The sequence below is a fragment of the Eleutherodactylus coqui genome, chromosome 3 (assembly GCF_035609145.1).
Source record: "Eleutherodactylus coqui strain aEleCoq1 chromosome 3, aEleCoq1.hap1, whole genome shotgun sequence".
Taxonomy (NCBI): domain Eukaryota; kingdom Metazoa; phylum Chordata; class Amphibia; order Anura; family Eleutherodactylidae; genus Eleutherodactylus; species Eleutherodactylus coqui.
Window position 1 is genome coordinate 192,405,737 of NC_089839.1, and position 27,941 is coordinate 192,433,677.

Consider the following 27,941-nt stretch of genomic DNA (forward strand, 5'->3'; position numbering starts at 1 on the left):
CTGTGGCAATTCCTGGGAGAGCTCTATCATCAAAAGCAGAGAGGTGTAATCCCATTAATTCGGTCTATTCCGTTCTGCATTGCTTTCAAAATATAACAAGCCATTCAATAAATACAATTTACTGGGCAACATCACTCATCTGCCTTAATGCCCAAATCATTAGATCACAAAACAAGTTTACTTTTCCTTGAGGTCTCCTCCACCATTAAAGCTGTTCTGCTAAGCAAACAGCGGAAGCCTACCTTCAACTGCGGTTGTCAATTTTTTTTTTTTTATTTCTTTTTGGGCTAAAAAAAAAAAATTGGACTCCATTCAAGACAAACATTCGACAACTGGAAGAAAAAGGTAACTGGTGCAGTAACTAAGACGACATCCGTGGGACGAGGTGCCAGTACATACATATAGTCATCTTTCCTGGATGTTGTCTCTTGATTTTAGGTGCTTGGTTGACTTCTACTTTGGCAAGGAAAAGTCGAAAAGGGTGCATGACCTTTCTCGTCAAGGTTTGTTCGCCAAGCATAAAGCAAGCACCAATCTTACTAAATCATTCCACCCCAAATTTTGCTACCCTCTCCAGATTCGGAGATAGTCCCTACCACCAAAGGGCAACGTGAACTAGCACTAGCCCATAATAGCCCACACTTTATTACCCATTACTACCGAGGTCATTAGCGGCAGAAATGATTGTCCTGGTCTTAACCTATTGATCATTGTAACTACTATCATTTAATCCTGCGTTGAGCGTCTCTAAAGCAGCTAAGGGCACACCAGAGAGAGTGGTTTATTGTGGAGAAATATAGCCAAGCGTTGGAAATTACACTTTGATTCATAAAATCTACCCAGTGGTTTAAATCAATAGTATTTAAAACAGTCATGTAACTTCTTAAGTAGAACTCTCTAATATTTATGACTCCCATACTGAATGTACTCAGTCAAAACTAAACTTTATATTAAACACAGGCTGGCACCCTCCATACAAGCATTGATTTCGGAGGGGGGGAAAAAAAACGGGAAGTTTTTGTATTTTTTTCCTCTCTCACATTCATTTGAATTCCCAGCTGCTCTGTGCAAGAAAACTAATGTCTCTACCCGCTCCGTATTTCTCATCTTAGTCGACAATAAAGCTGAACCACCAATTTAAATTGCAAAACTATTAGCGGTTCGACATTAAAAATAAAAGTATATAAAAATGAATAGGATCCCAGATGAATCATTGCAGACAGCAGTTTTTGAAAGAAATCAGATAATATACCCCCCCCCCCCCTCCTTTTCCATGCTCCAACCCCACAACAACCTGCCTTTAGGGATCTGCAATGCAAATTATACTGTTAGTAGACAAATTAACCCCTCTGATGCCAAGAGAGCATGCAACTGACTGATTAAAAAAGCAGGACAAGTATCAGGATAAAGGTTCAAGTCACAAGCACTAGAAACCTTAATTTAGAGGTTGATAAATGTTTTAGGTAGTTCTAGGAGGCATGCTAAGGTAGAAAAATACTGGTTACTAAATATTAACCCCCTTCACATTAACAAGCAGAGCTCATTATCAGGTATAAGTAACTGTTTGCACAAAAAACAGCCAATGCCCATCTGCATGATGATGTCACAAGATAGAGTGACATCACTAAGTGCCCACAACTCCACAACTAACATGATAACTCAAGTGATCTTAAGGCTAGCAAAACTGAGTTACAAAGAGGTCTTGGTGGCAACTTAAGAGATAGTTTCTTCCCTAGCATTACATTTGGGAATCCCCAAAACAGAAGAAGGAATGGTTTGGGAGAGCAATAGTGCAAAAAGTGCAAGAATACGAAATATAAGTGGTTGCTATTACAGTAGAGGTAACCCAATATTATTATTTAGTTAGACAAAGGGGGTATAGTGGACACAGGGGCATTTACCAATGGTGTTACTAAACATCCAAAAATCCACAAAACCATTCATAAATGACCTGTAATCTACTTCTAAGCTCAAAGGATACATGGATCTCATTCACCAACACAGGTTGGGTGCAAATGTCACACTAAGGCTAATCGACCAATAAGATTCTTGCTTACAATTGTTGAACTTGCACAGAAGCATTAAAATCTGATAGGCTACTAAGTGTCAATGAAAGTATGAGTTTCCATAACGCTACTGCAAATGCCCGAATAGACTATCTGCCAAGTCAAACTGGTCAAGGAACTATTAGAAATATAGAACACAGTTCGTAACTTGACAAAATCAGTACATTCTCCCTCCTTTTAAAGGATACCTGCTAAATCTTAATAGGGCTGCTGCTATACCTGCCCACCAGGCCAACCACCCATAACAGATACATACATAGTAGCACATAATTGGCCAATATCATGTCCGCCATGATGTCTCGAATTAGTGATACCCCCTGAATGGTGAACAATAACAAACCCGCTTTGCTACATCTAAATAATACACAAACAAAAGAGTAATGCATGAAGAGCAATATTAGGATAGCATCAACTTCTATCTGCTTCTATAATGACTACTAGATAGTTTGGGAATGCAATATGTCGCAACACAAAGCCTTTTGACCAAACAAAAAAACACCACTGCCAAAAATACCAATTCGAAATCCACAATTTATTACAAATATTACAATGGAGTTCGATTTTTTTTTTCTCTCCCTTCTGCTTCATCTCCCTCCCCTACCTTCCCACATGGCAAGATTCATTAATGTAAATTATAAAACTGCCTGCAAGTCATTCGCCTGCTTCTCACAAAGCCCTTTTTATGTAAATAAAAACTGTTCTCATTTACAGAAACAGGATTTGATATAATGTGGGAGGCGGTTATGATCAGGTTGGGTAGAGATAGAATCGTGTTCTTCGTCTCCCGTGCGGTTCACTGGGGGTGACTGACGCCCCTGATCTTATCTCTCAATTCATATTCATTGCCAGCCTTCAGCTTACCTGCCAGGTTAATTGTTTTAGTGACAATAAATACTCCATTCCACTGCTCAAAAAATAGAGGGAGGCTTGGAATAATTAAACCCTGTTAATATCCAACAGTCAAAAGACTTCAATAAAAAAATGGTAATTTTTGTGTTTTTTTCCACTATTTAAGTTCTCATTTTTTAATTTATTTTTATATTTTTTTTCTCTACAACAACACTTGGCCTTTTTTAACCCATCTACAAAGCACTCAAACAAAAAAATTCCAGATTTTTGTAAAAAAATAAAAATTGTAATAAAGAAATAGATCATTAAGTCCAATTACAATAATAATAAATGCAAACACTTGCACTGAAATTACCAGCTGAACCTAAGCGCTGTGCATTTATTTATGTTAATTAGAAAAACATTTATGTTAATAGAGTCGGAAAACAATAGATATTTTTCACCTCACGGAAATATCTGACTGAAAAATAACATGACACTTTTTTTCTTCATCCCCCTACTTCCTCAGTACAAATGTTTAATGTCATTTACAGCTTTGATAAATGAGCTTACTGACCCCCCTCACTATTTGCTCTTTTAAGTTGCAAGGAGCAAGGTACCAATTCATCAATGCCACGGCTGCCAAAGTCTTCCCTCAAGACCTTCTTCAAATTTTTTGAAACTTTTTGCAATTTTTTTTAAATTACCCTTTTAATTTCCAAGGGTCCGATCCCAAACTTTGTCAAGTACCACACTGAGAGATTTTGTATTTGCTTAAGATGTGTGGCTGTTCTTACCTATTCCAGACACCTCTGTCTATAGATCCCAGTCGAATACTAGAGTGCAAATTATATTCTAATGAGAAAACATCAGTGGAATTTCTGACAATTTCGCCATGCGCTGATTTACTACTAATGAAGACACTCCAACTAGTCAGCTCTCTTGGTGTTAAAGGTCAGAAGACGTTAAGAAAAAAAATCTAGATATATAGATATCTTCATGGCCAGTGGAAGACCAGTAAAAGGCTTTTACGTAAAGTGGGTCGGCAATTAAAGTAATTGTACAAAGAATCGTCATCTTGGACAATCCAAAAAAAGTGAAATAAATTAAACTGCCACCATCGTAACAGGTTAGATAAAAATCTAAATTTAATGTATTCTGTCTTGTGTCATCTTGTTTTGTCAAGACATGAAAAAGAATAAGAAAATACAAGGCAAGGAGAAGAAAGAAATAAAAAAACAGAAGCCCTTGAGATATCACAGATGACGACCTTTGAGATGATGTCGGTTTACCCTATTCTGGGCTATTTGCACAACCATGCCTCAGATTTAAGGAGCTGATAGACCTCAAAGAACCTAAGCGCAGTTCATTGTTTAACAGGCAGGTTCCATCTCTCACCTAATCAATGGCCGTCTAAGTTCTTCACGTTACAGGGGTATAATGAATGACAACTAAGTTTACGACTAAATATTCATCTCGCTCCATGTGTAAGATGTCATGAACTGGGGAATCGAATACATGAGAGCTCAATGTCCGTCAACTGGGGTAAAGCTCCCTGGAAGATGACAGCAGGATTTCGACTCACTTTGTCTGTACTATCCTTTCTCTTAGGAAAATATTAATGAACCTACTAAAGAAAAAAAAAAGATCTATAAAACATAATTGAAGTCTGTGCCGGGGAAAGAAAACAAGTTTCCAGTAACCGAAGTCTGCACTCCATAAAACAAACAAACTGCGTCCTAACCAGCCAAGTCTGGACCAAACAATAACAATTTTAACTGATGGTGTCAGAACTTTCCCACAATCTCTCCATGCAGGTGTTGTGTGTGTATTCCCCTCCTCTAAGCCTCTATTTATTTTCCCAAACTAGAGGAAAATCAATAACTCTGAATGCATAACAGAACATTTGTTACAGATTAAGACGTATTAATGGAACCGACTTAAAATAAACACAACTCGGGAGCGCAAATCGTTTCATCAGTGGGAAGAGAGAGGGAACGTAACCTTTTGCTGCCTAGAGTCCTGCAGTTCCCCGCTGCCATTTATTATGGGATATAGTAGTACTGATGATGTATGAATGTGTACATGTAGCAGAGTTGATTTGGTCATTCCGTAAAGGGATATCTCACATAATTGGAATCTATAGGTGGGATACCCCTCTAGAGCCATATAAGACTGTAGGTAAACCTAATGCATTGTCTTAATTCACATTCTGCAGCCCCGAAGAGCTAAACAAAAAGTTGAGCTCTGTTAAATCTGATATGGGAAATAGATTGAGAATGCTATAACAGCAATGGTAAAAAAAATAACAACTCATCGATGTTTGATCGGCCAACCAGTGTCAATAACCCAAGACAGATTATGCAGCCCAAAGAGTTAAATGATATAGTAAACTCTACTGTGTCTGATTGTGAACCCTACTGGAGACATAACCTCTCAATATACTGCTCGATGGAATCAAAAAGAGCTAGAACAGCAATGGTAAAAAAACTAAACTCATCGAGGCTAGGCCGCTCCACTTTCCCACCCAAAACAGGTCACTGGCCTCGTATTGCACAGTTGACAACCAGCACTACTTCTAAGCAACTGCCCTCCGTAAAAGTATATTCATGCAATCAACAGAATGACCAAAACACCCCCGTCCACCATTGCATGGAGTACACTGCCGACATGCCGAAAGAGAAGAGTTTTCCGAAAACAGCTTATCAACCCAACTGCACCGTCAGCCTGTGTTGTTGAGTTGCACATGGGCAACAGACATTTCACAGCTGACACAACAGGCGACAATAAACCACAATTTTTATTGTGTCTACTTTCTAATGATTTCAAGGCCTCCAGAACAGAGCTGCCGGTAATAAAACAGTCTGCCGGCTCGAGTCATGTTCCTTTAAGACATTTCGAGGGTGAACTGTAAAGGGTTCAGGTTGTTCTTCCCATCAGGAGTCTGGGAAGTTTGAATTAGTTTGTTATGGTAAACATTGCACCTGGTGTTAAAAAAAAAAAGAACAGATCCCGATCGGCCCTTCCTCTTTTTGAAATTGTATTACTTTTTTTTTTCTTTGTAACCACTGATGATTTACAGTGATACCAGCTCTGCCAGATTATGCAATCCTGCTTTTAGGATACTTCATGAGTCACACTGCATTAACCCCATGAGAACTTTGCCCAGAGTCCCCTCTAGCTTCTCTGTAGTGCACAAACCTTTCATGTCCCGACATTTTTAGCACCAAGGCCTGGAATAGAGGCAGAGATCAAGAAATGCATTTACTTTCCAGTTTATCACTTGACACTGTGATATTTCTTGCAGTAGCAGAAGGCACCGCATGATGTGCTACCTGCGGTTTACATAGGACTGCAGGTAAACATCACTTCTTCCAATGTTGAATATTAGCAATAGTCAGATAAGTCATGATCTGTCATAAAATGTCATAGAGATAGATAGATAGATAGATAGATAGATAGATAGATACATAGATACATAGATATGAGATAGATAGAGATATGAGATAGATAGATAGACAGACAGACAGACAGATAGATAGATAGACAGACAGACAGATAGATAATTTCGACACATAAATACCTTTCCTGCTCAAAAAAAAACATCATAGAAAAAAAGAAACAACCGGTAACACTATTTCTCTGAAATGACAATGTTTAAAATTCCTATCCCTTAGATTCAAAAGAAAATAATATACCCCAATGCCGAATGTTTTCATTCCATACTCTGGAAAAACAGTAATGGATCCCCGTTTCCATGACGGCAGACACAAGTTCATCAAAAAATGTTTTCTTTTCACACTTGTGTTGTTTTTTTGTTGCCCAGCCTGGGATTCCTCTTGCAGCCCAGCTGGAACTTCACCAATGAAGCCAAGCCAATGCTACAGAGGGCTCAGTAGCACCCTTGATCAGATTTTCTTTTAATCTAGCATGGATAATTCTAAATGCTTGAGGAAGAGGTATTAGGACTGCTACTACTACTACTAGGCAGGATATGCATGGGGGGGGGGGGGGAGTACATCCTCATTTTGTGAAGTCGGTAAGTTTCCTTGCAAAGAGTAATTACGCTGTGTGTAATATTAGATTGTGAGCTCTTTGAAAACGGATAGATAGATATGAGATAGATAGATATGAGATAGATAGATAGATAGATAGATATGAGATAGATAGATAGACAGATAGATAGATATGAGATAGATAGATAGAAGATAGATAGATATGAGATAGATAGATATGAGATAGATAGATAGATAGATAGATAGATAGATAGATAGATAGATAGATAGATAGATATGAGATAGACAGATAGATAGATAGATAGATAGACAGATAGATAGATATGAGATAGATAGATAGAAGATAGATAGATATGAGATAGATAGATATGAGATAGATAGATAGATAGATAGATATGAGATAGATAGATAGACAGATAGATAGATATGAGATAGATAGATAGAAGATAGATAGATATGAGATAGATAGATATGGGATAGATAGATATGGGATAGATAGATAGATAGATATGAGATAGATAGATAGACAGATAGATAGATATGAGATAGATAGATAGAAGATAGATAGATATGAGATAGATAGATAGAAGATAGATAGATATGAGATAGATAGATATGAGATAGATAGATAGATAGATATGAGATAGATAGATAGATAGATAGATATGAGATAGATAGATAGAAGATAGATAGATAGATATGAGATAGATAGATAGATATGAGATAGATAGATAGATAGAATTGAATATATTTGCATATTTGGTGCCACTTACGGTGAGATGCACAGTGTATTATTTCAGCTTTTTCTATACAGATATATCTACAGCAGTCATTGACTTGCATGATGAAGAGTCACAAACAGTTAAATGACTCTACTTTGATCTAGCTAGAGTCACATGTATGTAGTACACATGACATGGTATAAAACATACAAGCAGGTGATGCTCAAAAAAACGACAAATAATGAATAAAGAGTAGAGTAAATAAATTATGATAATCTATTCATCTGGCTACGTAAAAGAGCAGAAAAAGTTCTATAGTGTATCGCAAACACTGTATCACAGAAGTCACTGACATCAGCCAACCACACAGATCATATTTATATAGATGCTCTGGAGAAATGCAGAAGAATGTTCCGCTTTTCATTACTGTTGTACAAGAAAGCAAAAAAATAACAAAAACAAGAAATAAGCAAAAAAATAAGCAAAAACAAGAGCCCCAAAATGGGTTGCAGAAGATCATCTACAGTTTTTGCCCTCTGCTCTTTACTTTCCATGCCATGATTTTTGGCATAGCAGTGCAGAATAAAAAGGGATAAAAGGTATTTTGTCGGTTACATAGATGATTTGCATGCTGTACAAAAATGCAAACCTGTGCTAAGTGGCAGTTCTTGAACTCCACAATGCCTCTCCTTGCAAAGTTCACAGTAAAAGCCTTTGTAGATTAGATCAATATGACCACAGATCTTGATACTTTAGAAAAAAAATCAAAAACATAAAAACGATACAAAAAGCATAAAAATGCACACAAACATAAAAACATAAGTGGGGATTTCACTGCCAGGTTGCTGTATGGCACCAATGGGACATAATAAGTAGCTACTTGTTTTACAAAAAAAAGTCATCCTGGGGCCTACCTGAGTATCCGCTGTGTGTGTGGGTGAACTGCAAGCTCTAATTTCCTTCACCTTTTTTCATGATTGCCCAATGACAGGTGCTGGCATTCTGCAGTTTGACAGGCCGCTACACAAATAACTGGCTTTCCTGAGAGGCCTAATGCTTCGCTAATGAACAATAAATCAAGTTTGATTACAAAGTGTCAGGCCAATCGGCTCTCAGTTAAAGGTTTCATGGCTGGTAAGAATGGTACTGCACACATCTCTCTTAAGAGAGTGTTTGAAAGCGAAGATCAAAAAGGAAAAAAAAACGTTTTTGTATAAAATAAAAATTTTTTTTCAAAAAGTTCAAAAAAAAAAGAAATAAAAGCAGCAAAGGAAACAAAATTATTTTCTTCTCCTTTTTGATAAGTCAAAAATTATTATTGTTCTATGCACTATTACACAAAGTTCCTGCATCAGCAACAGCAGGAAACAGACACTGTAATAACCCTTTATCTCCCAGAGGCATCAAGTTGCAAATATCCTGCGGTGGCACTAAAAGTGTCAACAGCAGTAATATCAACTGTAAAAAGCATAGTGAGCATGGGGAACAAAGTATATAAAAAAAAGCAAAAATAAAATACAGAAAGTACGACTTGCATGTTCAGCATATGGTATTCTATAAACTGTGAGCACACCCTTTGAGATATGTCTGGTTACACACAGTCTAACATAAAGGGAAAGAGAAAAAAAAGCACTCCAGCCAAGTTTTCAATGACTTCATTGTTGCTTTGCAAGTGGAGAAGTTAACTACTGCCATGCCAATTCCCTCAGAGCACATGGTAAAACATCAACATTCCCAAAATGCCAGCTGTCAGATACACCCACCTGCAGCAGTGGGCACATGTGCCAGATCAATGTGGCAACAGAGAGGGTACGTGTTGGGAAAAAAAAAAAAATCAAGTCCAGTGCTCTAACTTACCTCTCTTATCCCTTGGAGTTCCCTCCCCAGATCAAAAGAAGTCTTGTTAGCAGCAGTGAAAGGAGGACCTTGCTGACTTGACACTGAGAATTACCTCCATTTAGATCTGGTTACTAAAGATTTGACCGACACAATTCGGCGAAAGAAAAAAAAAAAGAATCAACCACTTCCTCTACGTCACGAGACAAACACCAAAAAGAAAAAAAAAACGTCTTAGATGGGGGTTCAACGATCAACCGGGACAGCTCAATACAAGAGTGGCAATGTGCCGCCCTCAGTAACAACAAGCATGATCGACACCGACCAACGTCAATAGAAAGAAAAGACCCCCGGATGACTGAACGCTACGGACAAAAAAAAAAAAGGAGCTCACACACATCGTGCCGGGCGCACACGTGGAATTAGAAGTGCGCACGCTACTGCCGGCGGTTGGGAATTCGATAGCAGCTGATAGAAATTAAAGACATGTATCGGAGAAGTGGTCGCTGTCAGTTGTTTTGTTAGAAGCTCAAAGCCGAAGATTGGAGGGGGGGTTCAATGAGAGGATGATAAGAGAGAGAGAGAACAAGAAGGGGGGGACCTTAAAGAAAGAAAAAAAGGCAAAAAGGATCCTTAACAAAAGGAGAAAAGCTACAAGGAGCAGGGACCGGAATTCTTGGAAGGATCCCAGGCAACTTAGTAAACAAAGCTGGCTCGACGAGGAGCTTTAAAGGCTGCCTTCTACTTCTCAACAAAAACAACAACAAGAACAACAAAAAAGCGATCGTAGCAAGTTTCACGAGAGGAAAAGAAGAGCATTATAAAATCAATCACATATTGACAAACCTGACAAACTCCATTTAGCTGCCACCACAAACAAGAGAGCTGGGGCCCCGGAGAAGAGCTAATAAGCCTTGTTGTAAGGAGAGCCTTTAGTTTCCTCAGGTTGTAGACACATTGCACGGCTGGCTCATGGACTGACAACATGCAAAACCATCCTGGCAGCCCCGCCTTACTCAACCAATCACAACCAGCTTCTAAACATAATCAGTTCAAACACCCAACACAATGAGCCCTTGCTTTCTGCTTTTTTCTTTTTTTTTCCCCTACTGGCGGCAGGTGAAAAAATGCATTTGTCTCTAAAGCAACTAGGCTTAATTGCTGTTAAACCTTTGACCTGACCAGGCTTGTGGCAGCTTTCTAAAAAGGCCATCAAACGGGCACACACTCATCCTTAATCAAACATGAGAAGGAAGGGGGGCACTTTTTTTTATTATTATTAAGGGTGGGCTAACAGAGAGTGTAGAAGTTTAACCTTTAGATAAAAAGAAAACAGTAAACAGACCCAAAAATGAACCCTAAACAATATTTACAAATCTGCAAACAACACTACGGCAGTGATAGAGGACACAAGTATGCACAAGGAGGGACACAAAAATAGTATACTCACATGATGCATGCAAAAAGAAAGTAATACAAAAATTTCAAAAAATGTCCAAAAATTGATAGTTTGCATATATACAAAAAGTTTAGTGCAATGTTCAGAGTCAAAATTTACCGAGCAGACTATAGTTCACTTTTATCATCCGAAATTGTAGACACAAGTTAACCCCCCCTTCATGAGTACTACTAGTTTAAAGCGGTGGAAATATATATATCCATAGGTGGAACTGGTAGAACGTAAGCTTTAGTTTTACTGGCCCCTTAAGTAAAGCATAGCAAAAGGGGTTAAAAGTCAGAGAGAGGAGCATCTTTGTGCCTTGGCGGAGACAAAACAGAGGGGCAGGGTTACTAAATCCCATCAAGTTGTACGATTCCTCCCACTTTGGCTTCAGCTCTTTTTTTCTGCCCAGAGCTGTAAGAAAGTCCCAGGGTGGCAGGAGAGGCAGGCGAGGAGGCAGGGGCTCTGCGGGACACACCTCACAAGTTGTTTGTTTGTTACAGTTGCCTGACAAACAAAGAAAAACAAAAACAACTTTAAACATGTTCCTGCGGTGGAGTGCGAGCCGGTAACCACCCCAACCCGTTCTCCCATATGCCTCTCCTGTCAGGGCTTTTTTTGTAAACACATCTACATGGTGTTTTGTGTCCATCTGCTCTGCTGCTGTTGTCTGTTTGCTTTAACGACTGTTTTTGTCAGATAACCCCCTCAGACTGGTGTAATAACACACGCAATATACTTTTGGACTTTTTTTTTTTTTTTCATGTCCCAACCGGAGGAATAAACAGTGCAAGATTAACCCCTTAGTTCCTGCAACAAAATATCATGGGAAGAGTAAGGCGTCATTCACACGGCCACCAGCAGGGGTGGTGACATTCGGAACTGCCCCCTTCATCTAATGCCCAGAAGACCGTGCAAACATGTTGCACATTTGTATCAATGTTTTTGTGCCAACCATGTATGTGTTATTTGCCGTACCGATGTGCAGTATGCAGCATGTAAGGCAGGGTACTAGGAGCGTGGGATTTTTATGACGTTATTTTGAGAGTTTTTATATTATTATGTACATCGGAGCACTTTTTGAGCGTGTTTCGCTCGCGTCAGGGGATCGCAAGTGTTTGCCAGTGATTACAGTGGCAAACATCACTTCGCACTCGCATGTACATCACACAGCATGCAAAATCTTTGAAGGCCCCATTGAAAATAATAGGGGAGGCATTCTGACTTTTTTTGGCTCATGTGAATAAGTCCATTTTAAAAAATGGAGTTCACATTCGCTCAAATTTTGTGCGTTTCGCAACACGCTAAACTAGCACAAGTTTCTCGTCCCATGTAAATGAAGCCAGGATTACACACCCAAATTTGCACTTTTATTTGCCACTTGCAAGTCTCCTTGTGGATTTTGGTGCGGATTGCGGGCAGCATTAGCCCATTTTCAATTCCGCATCAAAATCCACTCAGAGCCGTGTAGATTTTGGTGTGGAATTTAATTCTGTGGGTTAATTCGGCCGCTGTGAAAGCAACTTTAGGGTTCTTACATATGGAATATTAAGATGTTGCAGAATGTTTCGCCATGCAGAAAAATCCCCACCAAGATCTTTGTGTGTCTAACATGCGGATTTTGATGCAGATTTGTAAATGGCGGAATTCTGTCTGCAATTTTGTATCAAAAGCCCCCATTTACACCTGTGGATTTTATGTTCCGCAGCATCCCGTGTGAAGGCCCACCTAGGGACCTTTCACTCTGACACAAATTATTCTGCAGGACGCTGTAGAATTTGCCATCATGGAAATCCGCACGACTGAATGTGGATTTCGATGCAGAATTGTGCCATTTTCAAATCTGCATCAAAATCCGCACAGTCAGCCATACGGATTTTGGTGAGGAATTTTCTGCAGGAGAGCAAATACGCCTGCGTCCTGTGGGACAATTCTGCCCGTGTTAGAACTGAAAAATGGCAGAATTCTGTTGGCAATTCTGCATGAAAATCCGCATTTCGCAATTAGGATTTTGGTGCAGAATCCACGTGAACATATTCAGGTGTTGCAGAATACTCCATCCCGTGTGTACGCACCCTTAGGTTAATTTTGCACGGGCGAGTATGATGTCGGGGAAGTGAAAGTCGGTCCAATATCGCACTCGGCAACGTGTGATTACCCCGAGAATGCAAGCCGTTTTTACATCAATTCAGGGATCGGCAAGTGTTTCCCATTGTTTTCAACGGGAAAACTCGCATCACACTCACATGCCCCTCGCGCACCATGCGATGCTTTTGCTGACCCCATTGAAAACGATGGGTGATAGGATAGGACATGCCACAATTTGTTCACATCTGGAAATGTGAACAAACTCATTGAAATCAATGGGTTCTACTCTCTGCTTATTGCACCTGCGAAGCCGGCCTCGGGTCTCCTACATAAAGACGTATTTGTGCGCAAAATTTGAATAGAACACAGGGCTGGCTCACATGCGTTCGTATTTTCAGATGCGAAAAATAAGATGGAACACGCTATATCTTTCTGCGCATTTGCGCATCAAACGTCCCCATAGAAGTTAATAGGGGGTGCGCAAATGAAGGCGGAATTACGTTGGAAAAAGAACACATCTGGAACTAATTAGCCAGATGAATCGGTGCGTCTTTGTTTGCCGCGCACAAGTGAACATGCCCTGCGGGCAGAAAAAGTACAGTACAGTTTACCAATACGTGCGCCAAAAAGTTGCGTAAAGGTGTTTGCGAATGCGCTTACGCCCGTTTAAGGCCGGCCTAAGTGCCACAAAATCACCCGCTAATCAATGCATCACATGGATCTCTACCTGTTCCTTTCTGTTGCCAAGCTGCTGATTTGGGCAACTTTTTCTAAACAGAGGCCAAAAAAACATAATCTTGACCCTTGTCTGAAGAGTGCAAAGATTAACCTCTTTCATGCTGCAACAAACAGGCAACATAAGGAGGACTAAACAGTGCAATGATTAACCTCTTCCCTGCTGCAACAAATTGAGGTCATCATCCCAGCTGCTGCAGCTCGGGCCCCGGCAAAAGCAGAACTGTTTGTAATTAGAGAACAAGTCACCAGCTAATTACAAATGCACAAATTAGAAACAGTCATAGGGAAGCTGTATATACAAACAATCAGATCGGAGGGCGGATCGTGCTATGATTCAAAGCACCAAGGCCGCTGTGACAGATAAGGGTATGTGACACTAGGTGCTGTCCTCTAAAGTGGTTTTGCATCTCATGTATTTAATAAGCGCCCCCTCCCCCGACTTTACACACATAGTTATGAATATTTAATTGAGGAAGGACTTTTGTTGAGCTAAGCTCTGAGACTTCATGTTCACCGTGTGACATCAGGGAGGGTCAAATGTGCAGATGCCCTATATATACATACATATGAGGATATGCTTATCTGGCTTACGTACACACAAAATCAACCATCAAGCTCCGATTCTGCAGAAATCTGACTTGTGGTTCGATTAATAGGGCAGTTTTAAATGGCGGACACCTGGACCACCATCGTTGAGCCGAACGTAAGGCCAGCGTCACACAGGCGTATTTGCACACACAAGATTTGCAGACACAATACGCAGAAAATAGAACCTATTGATTTCAATGGGTTTGCTCACGTTTCCGCATTTTACATGCGTATTTCGATTGTGCCCCCCCCCCCGCCCCCGTCCTCAAAAAAAATAGAGCATGCTCTATTTTTGAGCGTATTCGTGCACCAAAGGTCCCCATAGAAGTCAATGGGGGGTACGCACATAAATGCAAAATATACAAGAAGATGCATGAAACACTGCGTAATTCCACTAGAAAAAGAACACATCTGGAACTCATTAAGACTAATAAGCCATTTCAATTGGTGAGTCTTTGTTTGCAGCATGGAAATGAACATGCATTGCGAGCTTAAAAAGTACAGTAAAATACGTGATGCGTGTGCCAAAAAGCATCATTCATTCCGTAAAAAAGCTCAGGTGCTCGCATCGTATGCATCTCCGGTTCTAACGCCCATTTATACGTCCGGCTGTGGAATACCGTTTGGCAGGGGGAGAGAGTTTAGCTCTGCTGAACTCCCTCCCCCTTCTTTCCGCCCCTTGCCAGCTGCCTGCAAAGTGAGGGGACAGGGCGGGAGCTAGTATGTTAAACTCCCGCCTCCTCTCTGCCCCTTGCCAGCTGTCTGCAATGGGAGGGGCGGGAGTGAGGGGCTAGTGTGCTAATCTCCCACCCCGTCCCGCCCTCTCCGTTTGCTGGCAGCCAGCAAAGGGTGCGGAGAGGAGGAGGGAAGGGGGAGGGAGTTAAGCAGAGCTGCTGCTACATTCCCTCCCACCTATCTTTTCCAGCAGCTCTCATCGACTCCCATAGGAGTCTATGGGACCAGCCAACGTACTCCCGCAAAAGATAGGTCTGGACCTATCTTTTCGGACTAGGCGCAAAAATGTCCGTCCGGAATACGCCACATATGCTCTATCTTTTCCGGCTGGCCAATTTTTACGCACTGGAAAATTGCCCATCTGAACAAATGAATTGGAACAATGCATCAGATGGTAGCGATTTTCGGACAGCGTTTTATCGGCCAAACGCTCATGTGAATCTAGCCCTAGGCTATATTAAGATGACTAAGTATGAGCTGCGGCCATGCAACTTGCATCAGACAGCAGACAGCACTCCGTCCGTGTGCTGTCTTATGTGCTGGACAATAGACACTGGCTGCTCTCCGTAGACACTGTCCTACTCTCATCCGTGAATCGGACTCATTCACCTGTATGTTTTTGAAGCGCAGGAAGAAACCTACACAAATATGAGGAGAACATACAAACTCCACGCAGATGTTGTCCCCAGCGTTGCAAGGCAACAAGGCCAGCCACTGAATCACAGTGCTGCCCTATATGACTTGACTCACAAGGGGTCCGGGTGTTGCGGTCATAACACAAAAGACATTACCTGGGATTATATGAATAGATAACATGAGAATATTAATAAAAAGGGGCAAATGATCAAAGTAGACAAAATTAGGAAAAGTAAGAGTCACAAATTATTTGCAGCTCTTAGGCCCAAATGTGGAAGGTGTTCATGGAAATACTGTAGAATTTCTGATACATATAAATGATAATTAACGTATTTGTATAGTGAGATGGTTAGGTCTAGTATGATTATATCATTTTGTAGCTTTAATCACTGCGGTGGCATATCACCCCCTGCAGGTCCCCTGGGATGCCTGAGGATAGCACAGACAAAGGTGGCCGAGTAGCAATTACAATCTATGCCACTCCTATAGCTATCCAGTATATCTAACTGACAGAAGGGCACATAAATAAAACATATGGGTATAGTAAAATGTTCTTTGTATCAAAAGGATATATTCTTTCCTTTTCGTCCATTATAGTTAAAAAATACCTATCTCTAGCCTATTAGAGGCTGTAGCCTATAAGACCCACTGCCCGCTTGCCCGGTAAACATCTGATTTTATCAGGGAAGCCAATGACAGCCATGGATTTTCATGGAGGCCAATCAGATGAATGGCCATCCTTCTAATACAAGGACAGCTCAAGTTTAAGAATTGGAGCTGTTGTTACAGAGCTGTCCCATCTCTGTTCTGGCTCAGAGAGGGAGGTCCAGATTAAGGAACCTGCCTCTATGATTTCTATATGTCCTAATAGGGCATATGAAGTGGGGTTGTCTTCATGTAACAATGACTTAAAGTAAGCCATAAGCTACAGCAGTTAGACAAGTCCTATGCTGCTTACTTTCAGATGAATAGATAGAGATCATTTGAAATACTGCAATCCAACTCAACCAATCACTAATCTCCGCTCAGGAACATGTCTGATGGTGATGCATGACTATTATCCGATCTTACAGAATTTGGCCAAACTAGAAAAATCATCAAATGTCTAATGTTGGTTTTATATATGTAGGTGACTACATTTATACATTGTTGTAATACTTTGGTCCATCACTTTACGTTTGTTGAAAATCTTCCTCGGAATATATTTTTGGGACTTGTTTATATCGAGATGCATGACATCAGTTTTTTCTATGATTGTTTTCTTACTATATAGTTTGGCTCAGTGGTTTGCACCGTCGTCTTATAGCTCTGGGGTCTTGGATCCAAATTCAACCACGACCATCATCTGCAGGAAATTTCTGTCTTCTCCAGAATAGTTTCCCCCCACACTCCAAAAGATGATTGACCATAAAATTGCTCGTTTCTGAAGACCAAAGCCATAGATCTATGGTGATCTAACTTCCATTTAGTAAAACCATGAGGGATCATGGGAAACCAGCCTAATAGCTATGTAAGAGTCTGTAGAGAGATCTAGTACAGTGCTGCTCAATATGATGCCACTATACAAGCAATTATTTGGCCATTAGTCACCCCATGCAAAAGTACCTTTAGAACCTCACCTGTGTGGGAGAGCTCCTACCACATGATCTGTAGACTCTCATTATGCATATGTACATTCCACTAGAGCAATGTACCTCAATCAGTGGCGTGTAAGTCATATGTAGCTTGCAAGCCCTTGCTCTGTGGCTTGGCACAGGAGTTCTGAGTTTGACCATATGTATCGGCTTTGCAACATCCTAATGTAAGTGAACGCAGTTACACAACTTGTTGTGACTCAACCATAGCAAGAAATCCATCAGGTTTGGTTATGGCAACTTGTGAATTGTAATCCAACCACAATCCACTTACATTATTATGTGATATGTTTCAAGGCCAAAGTTGCCATTAGTCTTAGCCTAAAAATGTCTCTCCTCCATTTTTGAGTTGAATGTGGCTCCAGACTTTCACTCAAAGTTGCATGCTGCTCATAAGGTACAAAAGGTTGGGTATTTCTGCACTAGAGTAATAAGGTCCTCAACTATGTCTCTCCAGCTGTCAGGGTATGATCGGAGCTCAAGTTTAAACAGCTGTCAAGCCACAAGTTAAAGACTATCTCCTTGGGGACCTTTAACACGGGACAGAATTAGTCAGCGCGGACATTTCTACATCACAATGTTACCTCTATAACGCTTCAGTTCTGCACCTGTCAAAATCCACGCGTTTCCTTCAAAACCGCAAGATTAAATTCCGCAGGGGAAGAGCTTTCTGCTACGGAATTACCAAAGTCTTGCAGAATTGTTGTTGCAGATTTCTAATTCCGCAGATTTCTCTGGAACACATTCCCCAGTTACAAGCGCAACAAAGTCTGCACTAATCGTCAAAATCCGCATCAGCTCTGCATCCTGAGGACTATTACGTCCCATGTGAAAGGTCCCTTAGAGATTGGTATGTCAGTCATTAGGGTATATAAGGACTATGTGCGAGATTTATGATTCATTTTTAGGCATACAATACTACACCACTTTCCCCCAAAAGGGGTGTGGCTTGTCAGAGGGGGTGTGGCCGCCTCAGCTCAACATATTTAAGTATAATTTGCATGAGAAACAGGTGTAAATTAAATCAGAAATCCACACCAGCTACTAGCTAAAGTAGATGATTGGGTAGACGCATGGTGGAGTCGAGATACACCTAATATATAAGGAGCTATGCACGTCGTCATATATGAGGCATATCGGATGATAATAAGACCAGTGTATGAAACACTGGTCTAATTAAATCTTCCATTGTGTCCACACACTTCACTTAGGATGGCTTTACAAGGAACAAGTGTTGGGCGCATAAGTAGCGGACAGTCGTCCCAAGAGTTTTTTCACACAGGAGTGATAGACATTCAGAGAATGGAGATGAAGTGCACCGGAGATCTCTTCCAGCTGGCCGCCTCCAATTACTGTGAACAGGCAGTTGTTCAAGGATGAGCAACTGCCTTTTTACACCGAGCGAGAACTCGCTCACTAGTTGCTACGTTACAATGAGTTGAAACAAAGCGACTAGCGACTACTGAATGATTTCTTGCTCTGTACCCGGTTTACATGGGACAACTATTGCTGAAAATTGATCTTTTGACTAATTTTAGTTGTCCCATGTAAAGCCACCCTTACACAATTAAAAACAGTGCAACTCTTTTCCATGGGTTGTATCTGGTAGCTCAACACAATTTTAAAGGAATAGTACCAATATTACAAGTTACCCCCTACCCACAGGATAGAGGATAACTTGCTAATCGGTGAGTGTCTCACTGCTGAGGCCTCCGCCAATCTCAAAAACGAGCATCCCATGGTTCCTGCCCTTCTCACCGCAGGGTTACTGCACCACTCGCACTGAGGAAGAAACTAAATAGAGCGCTGGTTGCGCCAGCATGGTGGTGCTCAATTCACTTTCAATGAACAGTTGAGATACCTGAGTGGCAAGTGCCCGGGTATTTCCATCAGACTGAATGAAATGAATGGAGCGCTGACCGTGCATACTCAGCCAGTGCTCCAGTCATTCGGACAGCACTGCGGGGGAAGAAGCAACCCCACAGTGACAATGGGAGGCTCAGGTCCCCCTTCTTGACATCGGCAAGAGTCTCAGCGGTGGATCCTGTGGATAGGGGATAACTTGCAATCTTGGTAAAACCCCTTTTAGCGAGGCTGAACTGCAATACCAGACAATGTGGTGCTGTCTCCAGAAAAAAATGAGACTCTTTTAGGGCGCATTGACATTGGCGAGAGCGAGCTGCTTCCGACATTATCGGGCGTGACTTGCATTGCACAGCACTTGGACCGTCCATCCGTGTGCTGTGAGATGTGTGGGACATCGCAAATCTGCATGTTCTATTCTCATGCAGGACTCATGGTGCGTTTTTCCGTCTCACAAGAAAAAAATTGTAAATACCCCTATAATGGGTTGTATTTTCAGGGCAAGTCTGACCATGCTGCAGAGTTTTCACATGAGGACCAGTTTTTGAAAATCCAATCCACTTCTACTGTACTCTAAATTGCTGCAGATTCTGCAGCAAATCCGCCATGTCTGGACCCACACTTATAATCTCATACCACCCCTTTAAGAAAGGGTTAGCAAAAACTTGGCCCTTCATACGTGATAGGTAGATCTGATGAGCTTGCACTATCCTACTGCATATCTTCATCCTGACCCATTTCATCTGGTAGACATTTATGTGCTTTCCTATGAAGAGCTGACTTTTGACTGAATTAACCTGCACTCAGTTAATTAATTGATATAAAAGGCTTGTTTTACAACAATTAATTAACCAGGCCCAGGTTACGCCAGCGAGAAAGGCAGCCGTGAATACAGAAGTAGATGGAATGCTCCCGGGTGAAATGGGTCAGGTTGTACTCTGTATCCTAAATGCGTTTTCTATCTGATGTAGAAGACGGTATGTAACCGAACCTCAATGGCTGCAAGAACATATCCCACTTGTCGAAGAAATGTAATATTACTGAGTGATAACCCATATACATCAATAGGAAACATTGCAACAAAGCTGCACGTAGGCGTCTCAGCTTTCACATGTGTTCCCTATATGATGATGACTGATCCAATGAATTTGTGCTGGCAGTTAATTGACGACATGGAATGGGTTGTCCCAAGATAAGGGTGAAGTCACACGAACGTATATCGGCTCGGTTTTTACGCCGAGCCGATATACGTTGTCCTCGTGTGCAAGGGGGGGGGGGCGATGGAAGAGCCAGGAGCAGGAACTGAACTCCCGCCCCCCTCTCTGCCTCCTCTCCGCCCCTCTGCACTATTTGCAATGGGGAGAGGTGGGACAGGGGCGGGGCTTATTCTCGGAACTTAGCCCCGCGCCCACCCCGCCTCTTCCCATTGCAAATAGTGCAGAGGGGCGGAGAGGGGGACGGGAGCTCAGTTCCTTCTCCTGGCTCTTCCATCCTCCCCCCCTGCACACGAGGACAATGTATATCGGCTCGGCGTAAAAACTGAGCCAATATACGTTTGTGTGACTTCACCCTAAGGGATAACTTGCCAATTTTTTGAGGACTGATTGCAGGGACTCCCTTCGATCATGAGAACGGTAGTCCTGAACGTCCCCGTATACATGGAGCAACGATTGCACTTTTGCACTTTTACACATTTTAATGGGGACACTGGAGATAGCTAAATGCTTGAACTTGGGCGGTCCCCTTGAAATGGATGGAGACGCGGTGCGCATGTGCAATCGTTGCTTTGATTTGGTGGGGATGCTCTGAATCTCCCTCTCCCCATCGTGGATATTCCTGTGGTTGAACCACATCAATCAGCTTTTTATTCCCTATACTGTGAATAGGGGATAACTTACATAGTATGTACGGCCGAAAAAAGACATATGTCCATCCAGTTTAGCCTATTACTCCCCAAAGTTGTTCAAGGCGAAAGCCGGAAAAAAAACAAAACAATGAGGTAAAAGCCAATTGTTCCCATTTAAGGGAAAAAAATCTTTATTTAATTTGGCAAGATAAATTTTTTAAAAGGGTTGTCCCACTTCTAGCTGTTTTGCTGCAGGAAGCAGACAGCTCTGTACATTGCGTAGTGGCCTAGGTTGGTACTGCAGGCTTAGTTCCATTCACTTCCATAGGACTCAGCCTGCAATATCAACCTGGGCAACTGCACAATGTACGAAGCTGTCTGCTTCCTGCAACAAAACAGCTAGCATTGGGACAACCTCTTTTAAGTATGACTTGTGACATACCCCATTACATGACACAAATGAGTAGCAATATTTTCCTAACAAATAGCGCTACTCTTGCAACTATTACTATTGCAACTTGGTCACTTTTTTCAGCAGAAATTGTGCCACTCTAGTCCACAGGCAGTGAATGGTATTGCAGATGAACCTTAGTTAAAGAAATAGGCAAGGCTGTAATACCAGACATGGCGCATAGACAAAGGGCACTATTTTTATTATAAAAGCATGATTTTTTTGCCATTCTTAACCCCATTTTATTAAAGCATCACTTTTGTCTTTGGGTTGTATAGGGTATTGCAGCTCAGCCCCATTTATTTCCAGAAACAGCGCTACTCTAGTCCACAGGCTCTATATGGTATTGCAGCTCAGCCAGATGTTCAAATGAATAGGGCTGAACTGCAATTCCAGACACACCCTGTGGAGGGGAGTGCAGCTATTTTTTGACGAAAAAAAAGAAATGCGTTTTTTGGAATCTTAACCACATTTTTTTTAACAAAAAGCAACACTCCTGTCCACAGGCTGTGCCAGGTATTGCAGCTCCATTCCATTTTTATGCAAAAACTAGTCGGCACGCTGGTTTCTGGTATTGCAGTTCCGCGCCACTCAAATGAACTTTTCCAATGTGCTGCAATACCAGACACAACCCATGGCGCTATTTTTGGAAAATAAGGCTAATTATTTTTTATAATCTCATATAACCCCTTTAGAGGGGAAATCCACGCCGTGTGGACATCCCCTAAGGGACTTATTATGTATGCGGAATATTTCTGGAAGATGCACCTTGCAGATGCTGCCGATTTCTGCATACATGCAGATTTTGCTGCAGAATTTTCAGAGTTTTTGGGCGCATCCTGCAAAAATATTCCTCACGTGTGAAAGGTCCCAAAAACTAGATGTAGCAGTACATGGGTCATAACTAATAGTTATTGCCCATGCCAATTTACCCATATGCCCTTCATTCTACTGCCATCCCTTGCGTAGGCTCATGCACATTGTTGAACTTCACTTCTCTTCCAGGTCATAACCTAAGCTGTAACCGAGACTTCTACATATCCCCTTCAACACAAGATGTCACAGAAGCCTCGGTCCATGGCCCTTCCCCCCTTACAAAACATCTGCTATGACTCATTAACATATTAATACTTAAAGACAGTGCGCAAGCTGAACCCCGGACTTAAATTAGAGCTTACCAGCCTGATAAAGACCAATGCACTAGCTAATTTAAATATCTCCGTAGCTTTAAAAAATACCCCAACCCCCCCTTCCCCAGACCTCTTACCTCCAATCACCCCGCAAGCAATTAGAAATGACAAAAACATACAAAAAGAAAAAGAAAAAAATTAGTCCTGATCCCAAAAATTAAATGTGTATGGTCCTTTAAATTTATTCAAAAGAAGGTGGAGTTTTTTCCTTTTGCACAGCGGAGTTAGGAGCAGGATAATTACTAGTCGGGAACATGGAGGCTCATGATTGAAATAATTAATCAGAGTCGTACTGAACAAATTAGCAAGTGCTGCTGAACCCGTTTAATGTTGCAATGCTCTGTGGAGCAACGGTACAGGTCTCTGAAGCTCACAAAATAAGGGAGAACAAAGGAAGAGTTGTAATAATTTTGTCATTTGCTGCCAAGAGTGTTCTTAATGTTTAATATGGCGCACAGTGGGTTTTTTTCTTGGAGTACTGGTATTTTTAGTCTTTTTTTTTTTTTTTTTAAATATCACTTCTCGGTTAAGGCTCTACCTGTACGATGGTATACGGAGGATCGGGTATTCTCTGGAGGCTTACGGAGGTAGAACATGGGTTTATAGATTACGATGAAAGCTCTATTACGTTCAACACAAGACTGCGTACATTTATGACCAGGTGCTTTAAAGGGGTTTTACGGGTAATAACTATCCTTCGGATAGGTCATCAATTGTTAATCGCCAGGGACCTGCCACTCAGGATCCCCAGCAATGATCACCTGGCTTGCTGTCAGTGCAGCGGGTTGACGTGCGTCATAGGGGATGGGAACAGAAGTGGCCTAGTTGGCTTCACTCCCATTGAAACCACTGGTAGCTGAAGCCACAACTACACTTCTGGTACTTCTGCCTTCGACACCGGGGAAGGATGCTGAACTGTATTAGATGCTTCAGCTCTCATTGATTTCAATGGGAGTGAAGCCAGCTAGGTCACTTCTGCTCCCATTCACTATGGCGCACGTCCGTCCCGCTGCACTGACAGTAGGCTGGGTGATCAGCTAATCAGCGGCAGGTTTCCAACAATTAACATATTCTGGATAGGTCATCATTAGTTTTGGCCCAGAAACCCTTTTAAAAGAAGTCTCTCAGCTGATAGACCACTACCAACAGCAGATTGGCACAATGCCAATAGGCAGACCTGGACCTCATGATTTTCTGAACGTGCAGCTGTCAGGGAGATAAGTGCCCCTGTGCATGGTCTTGCAGATCCTTCTTGTCCGGCCTGTCTACCACTTCGTCATTCACAGCCCCTCCCCTTGTCTAATGATTGGCGCTGTAGATCTCAATCATTAAATAAGGAGAGGGGCAATCCAGGACCAAGCAGTAGACAAACTGGGCCAAAATAAGCTGCCAGACCACCCACTCATTTACAAAGAGTGTGGAACACAAACCTTATCTGCCTGATGGCTGCACTTTCAGAAAACCAGAAGGTACTAGCCTGCATATCGGCACAATCTACTTTTAGTAGTACTTTTAGTCTGTTAACCCTTTTCAATCCAATTTCTATCCTGGTTTATTATAAAATGGCGCTATCTGCTGGCTAAAGCCAATACTGCATGACGTGACACGTTGGATAGGCTCTGACAGCAGAGAGGCTGGCACTATACAGTAAGAGAACCCTGACAGACGTCTTTCAACATCAGAGCTGTACAGCCTTAAATCACAATGTCTTTAGAGGTCAGACAGTGGATTGGAAAGGGTTAATCCACTGGGGTTATTTAAACATTCTGGGGGAGAAATAAGAACAACATTTTCCACTCCAAGCATTATCAAAGTGAGGTATTGAATTTAAGGACCCCGTGTGTCATGTGTGCCTACATGTTCAGGGTGGGGAAAGGTGGCCAATTAGGGAGCTATTTCCCACTGTTCCCCTAATTTTGGTGCTACAATCAACCGAAAACTCCCTTTGTTGGGTTGCCCCATATGCAAAGACTCATAAAGTGATGACAAATGAAGTCCTCTTGAACGACAAGAGCTATCTACTACTACACAAGTTTAGCCAGAAGCAGGTTCACAATTTTGCAATGAAGAGCCTAGAGTGGCCATCCATGTTAGATATACACTGTTCAGTTGGTCGCTACAGTATATTGACCGACATCTCTGTTCACATTCAAACCCAGCTTGGCTGAGGCTGAATGAGCTCCGAATGTACAGAATGGAGAAAGCCACTGCCAAAAAACTGTCAGCAGATTATCTACCTGAAGATAAAAGGATCAGGCAGATGAAATCCAGCAGTCCAACCCTTATCTTCACATCTGCTGTCGGAGAAGAGTCAGGAGGACCCACAGACACAGGCCGAACCTGCCAAAGTATAGTGTGTATGGTTACCCTTAGGCCCCATGAACATGGCTAAGATATGTTCAGGAGTCTGTAGGGTGGCACACATAGTCCCTACAGTTCTGTACTATGGAGCCCTAGGCACTACATGTGCCACCATATATTGCTCAGTACAGCACCATATTTCAAATATAGTCTCCCCTAAAATAAATATTTTAATAGGAGAATAACTCTTTAAAGCGACCCTACAGTCCTAGCAAAACCAAAATGGCATCTTATTTCACACTGTACGTTGGTAGTCTAAGAAACTACACGCAAGTCTGATTGGGCAGTGCTGCTCATGTGAGAGGTGGTGTGCAATCAGAGGAGCATGCAGTGTCTTAGACTATCTATGCTCTACCAAAGCACAGTGTGTAGCAGGTAGTCAGAGAAGTTGTGTGGCCATCTTGGGTTGTCCAGCATTGGAGAGGCACTTGATTTAAAAGAGCTTGTGCAGTTGTAAATTATTGATGGCCTATCCTCATAGCAGGTCATCAATAGTAGACCGACATGTGTCTGTCACCCATGACCTCTGCGGATCAACTGTTTGCAAGTCGAAGCATACCTACGCACAAAGCTGATTTCTGCAGAAAGCAGACAGCTCCATTCTTACAGCAGTGGTAAGGCTTGGTATTGCAGGCCAAGTTTCCATTGAAAAAAACAGGAATTTGGTTTTCAATAACAAGTCTGGCCACTGCAGTGGGAACGGAGCTGTCTTCTTCCTGTCGAAATGAGCTTGGTGCAAGAATACACTGTTCCGGGTGGCTGACCCCGACTGATGTACTACTGATGACCAGTCTTCACAATAGCCATCAATAGTTTACAACTGGACAACCCCATTAATTTTGCTTTCAACTGGATTCTTTATGCAGAAGTCTAAGTGTGCCCTCTTGATAGATCTGTGAAGCTTTAATAGGACCATGTGCATGAGGTTTAAAATTAGTTTTCCAAGAACTGCGATGTATGACTTGACACATCGAATGTCATATCATTGGAGGTCTAAAATCTGTGACCGCCTACCAGGTAGGTCTGAGTCCATATTTCGGTAGAAGAACTCTTTCTAAACAAAGCCTGTCTGCAGCTCCCACATATTTTCGAGACAGATGTAATTGCGTGGGCACAGAAACCGTCGAGAATAGCCTGCTCTCATCCTGCGTTGGGGTCCCAGCTGTCACCATAGTCACTTTCATGACGTACCCAACTGGAAACCCCCTTTTAAATTCAATCTCTAGTGTAATCAATGTTTTACTGTTGTAATCTTAGGTTTTATAGACTTTGGAAGACGTCTTCAATGCACACACACAAAAGCAAACTCGGCAAAACTACTGGCAGAAGAACAGCGCTATATATTATCCTGCAAGCATACAGCTCATAATACCCAATGATTGGACGGTATCAATTAAAAAAAGTGTGAAAAAAAGGATCTAGGAGAGGCTAATGCTGAGTGAAATACAGCAGCCATAAAGCACATCAATCTTCTATATTGCTCTTTTTTACACTGCATAAAGCCAGCCAAGGTGTCTTCTTCAGAGAGGAGGCTGGAACGCAGTGCAAGCAATCTGGATGAGAGAGGACGAAGCCAGCGAGAGAGAAAAAAACCTCTATTACAGTTGGGAATTGTCCAGGGTTTTTACGGACTATCCCTGGAAAGCAAATTGGCATAAGTTCAATAAAACACCTACTTAACTGCAAAGGGCCACTGTTCTCGATTCAATAGTCCCCGAGGTTTGCTGTGATATATGTACATACGGCTCTCTGCACTGCTCAGGTTTTCTTTCCTGGGGCATTAAGAAAATACACGTCCTGGGCTCACATTTATGTGACAATCTGAAGCCGGGTGACACAGAAAACACCACTGAGAGTAATCTGGGGAGGAATAGGCTGTTTTTATAAGCTCAAGCTAAATATTGCGTTTGGACTAAACTTCCGAGTTTGCCGTCTGGGGTGCCAGTTAGACTAGGGCTAAATTAAGACAGCAGCAATGTGGAAGGGGGTGGTGGATGGAGAGGGGATGGAAAGTTAGAAAACAGTTAATTTTGGGGATCAGGACTAACTTTTTCCTTTTCTTTTGTATGCTTTTGTCATTTCTTGTGAGGTGATAGGAGGTTAGAGGTGTAGGAGTTTGGGGTATTTGTCCTGGGAGGAAAAATGGAAAATCCTAGTGCCATAAGGGCTCATTCAGAAGACCATACCTACGCAGCGTAATATTCAGTAACAAGAACCCATTGGTATGCAAAATTTTCATGGGATTTTCAGGAACACATGAAAAAATACGCAACATATTTTGTTGTGTGTTTTGCACTGAAATAGACCATAGAAGTAAGCACAAGTACACAGAAAATATGTAGGAAATCTGTGTATTCATTACGTATTTGCGTAGCAAGACAAAGGGCCCTTCTGCATATTTTTTTTTCACAAATACGCTGCGTATTTACACACAAAAAAACGTAGTAACGGCTCCTGCACACGAGCGTATGCTTATATACACTCGCGAGAGCATGATGTGATTGCGCTGTGAATGGAGTGCTATCACTTGGTTGCGCGTGGTTCCCCATGCGTTTTACTGTACTTTTTTATGCTGCCAGGCCTTTTTGCATCAGCACAGGACACACCCGCGCCGTATTTGAACCAGCTGAGAAGCCTAATTAGTCCCAATCGGAATCGCTTAGTTACGTGCACAACTTCTTGCGTAATGGGCGTGCATTTAGACACCTCCAAAAACTCCTATGGTGCTTTGGGTGCGCAGAAAAAAAAAGCAAGTCTTGCATTTTTTCGTCCAAAAGAAGTGTGCGCGCAGAAATGCTGTATGTGAGGGAACCCATTGAAATCAATATTTCATCCAATAGGCTTAAGTGGAGAGGCCAAAATCTGCAACAAATCCGTTCGGAAATCCTGAAGATTTTCTGCA

The 27,941-nt window shown here is 41.8% G+C and overlaps 1 protein-coding gene across 10 annotated transcripts in view; it reads right to left on the reverse strand.

Moving 5' to 3' along the window:
* Positions 1-27,941, reverse strand: part of FOXP1 (forkhead box P1) — a 700,722-nt gene that overhangs the window by 113,757 nt on the left and 559,024 nt on the right. Inside the window, exon 1 of one of the 10 annotated variants that reach the window (XM_066596700.1) lies at positions 10,315-10,434. The exons of 8 other annotated variants lie outside the window; for them this stretch is intronic. The gene's annotated coding sequence lies outside the window, so the exon portion shown is untranslated. Of the gene's footprint in view, positions 1-9,489; positions 9,616-10,314; positions 10,435-27,941 lie in introns of those variants that run through there. One more of the 10 variants, XM_066596702.1, reaches the window with a different exon arrangement.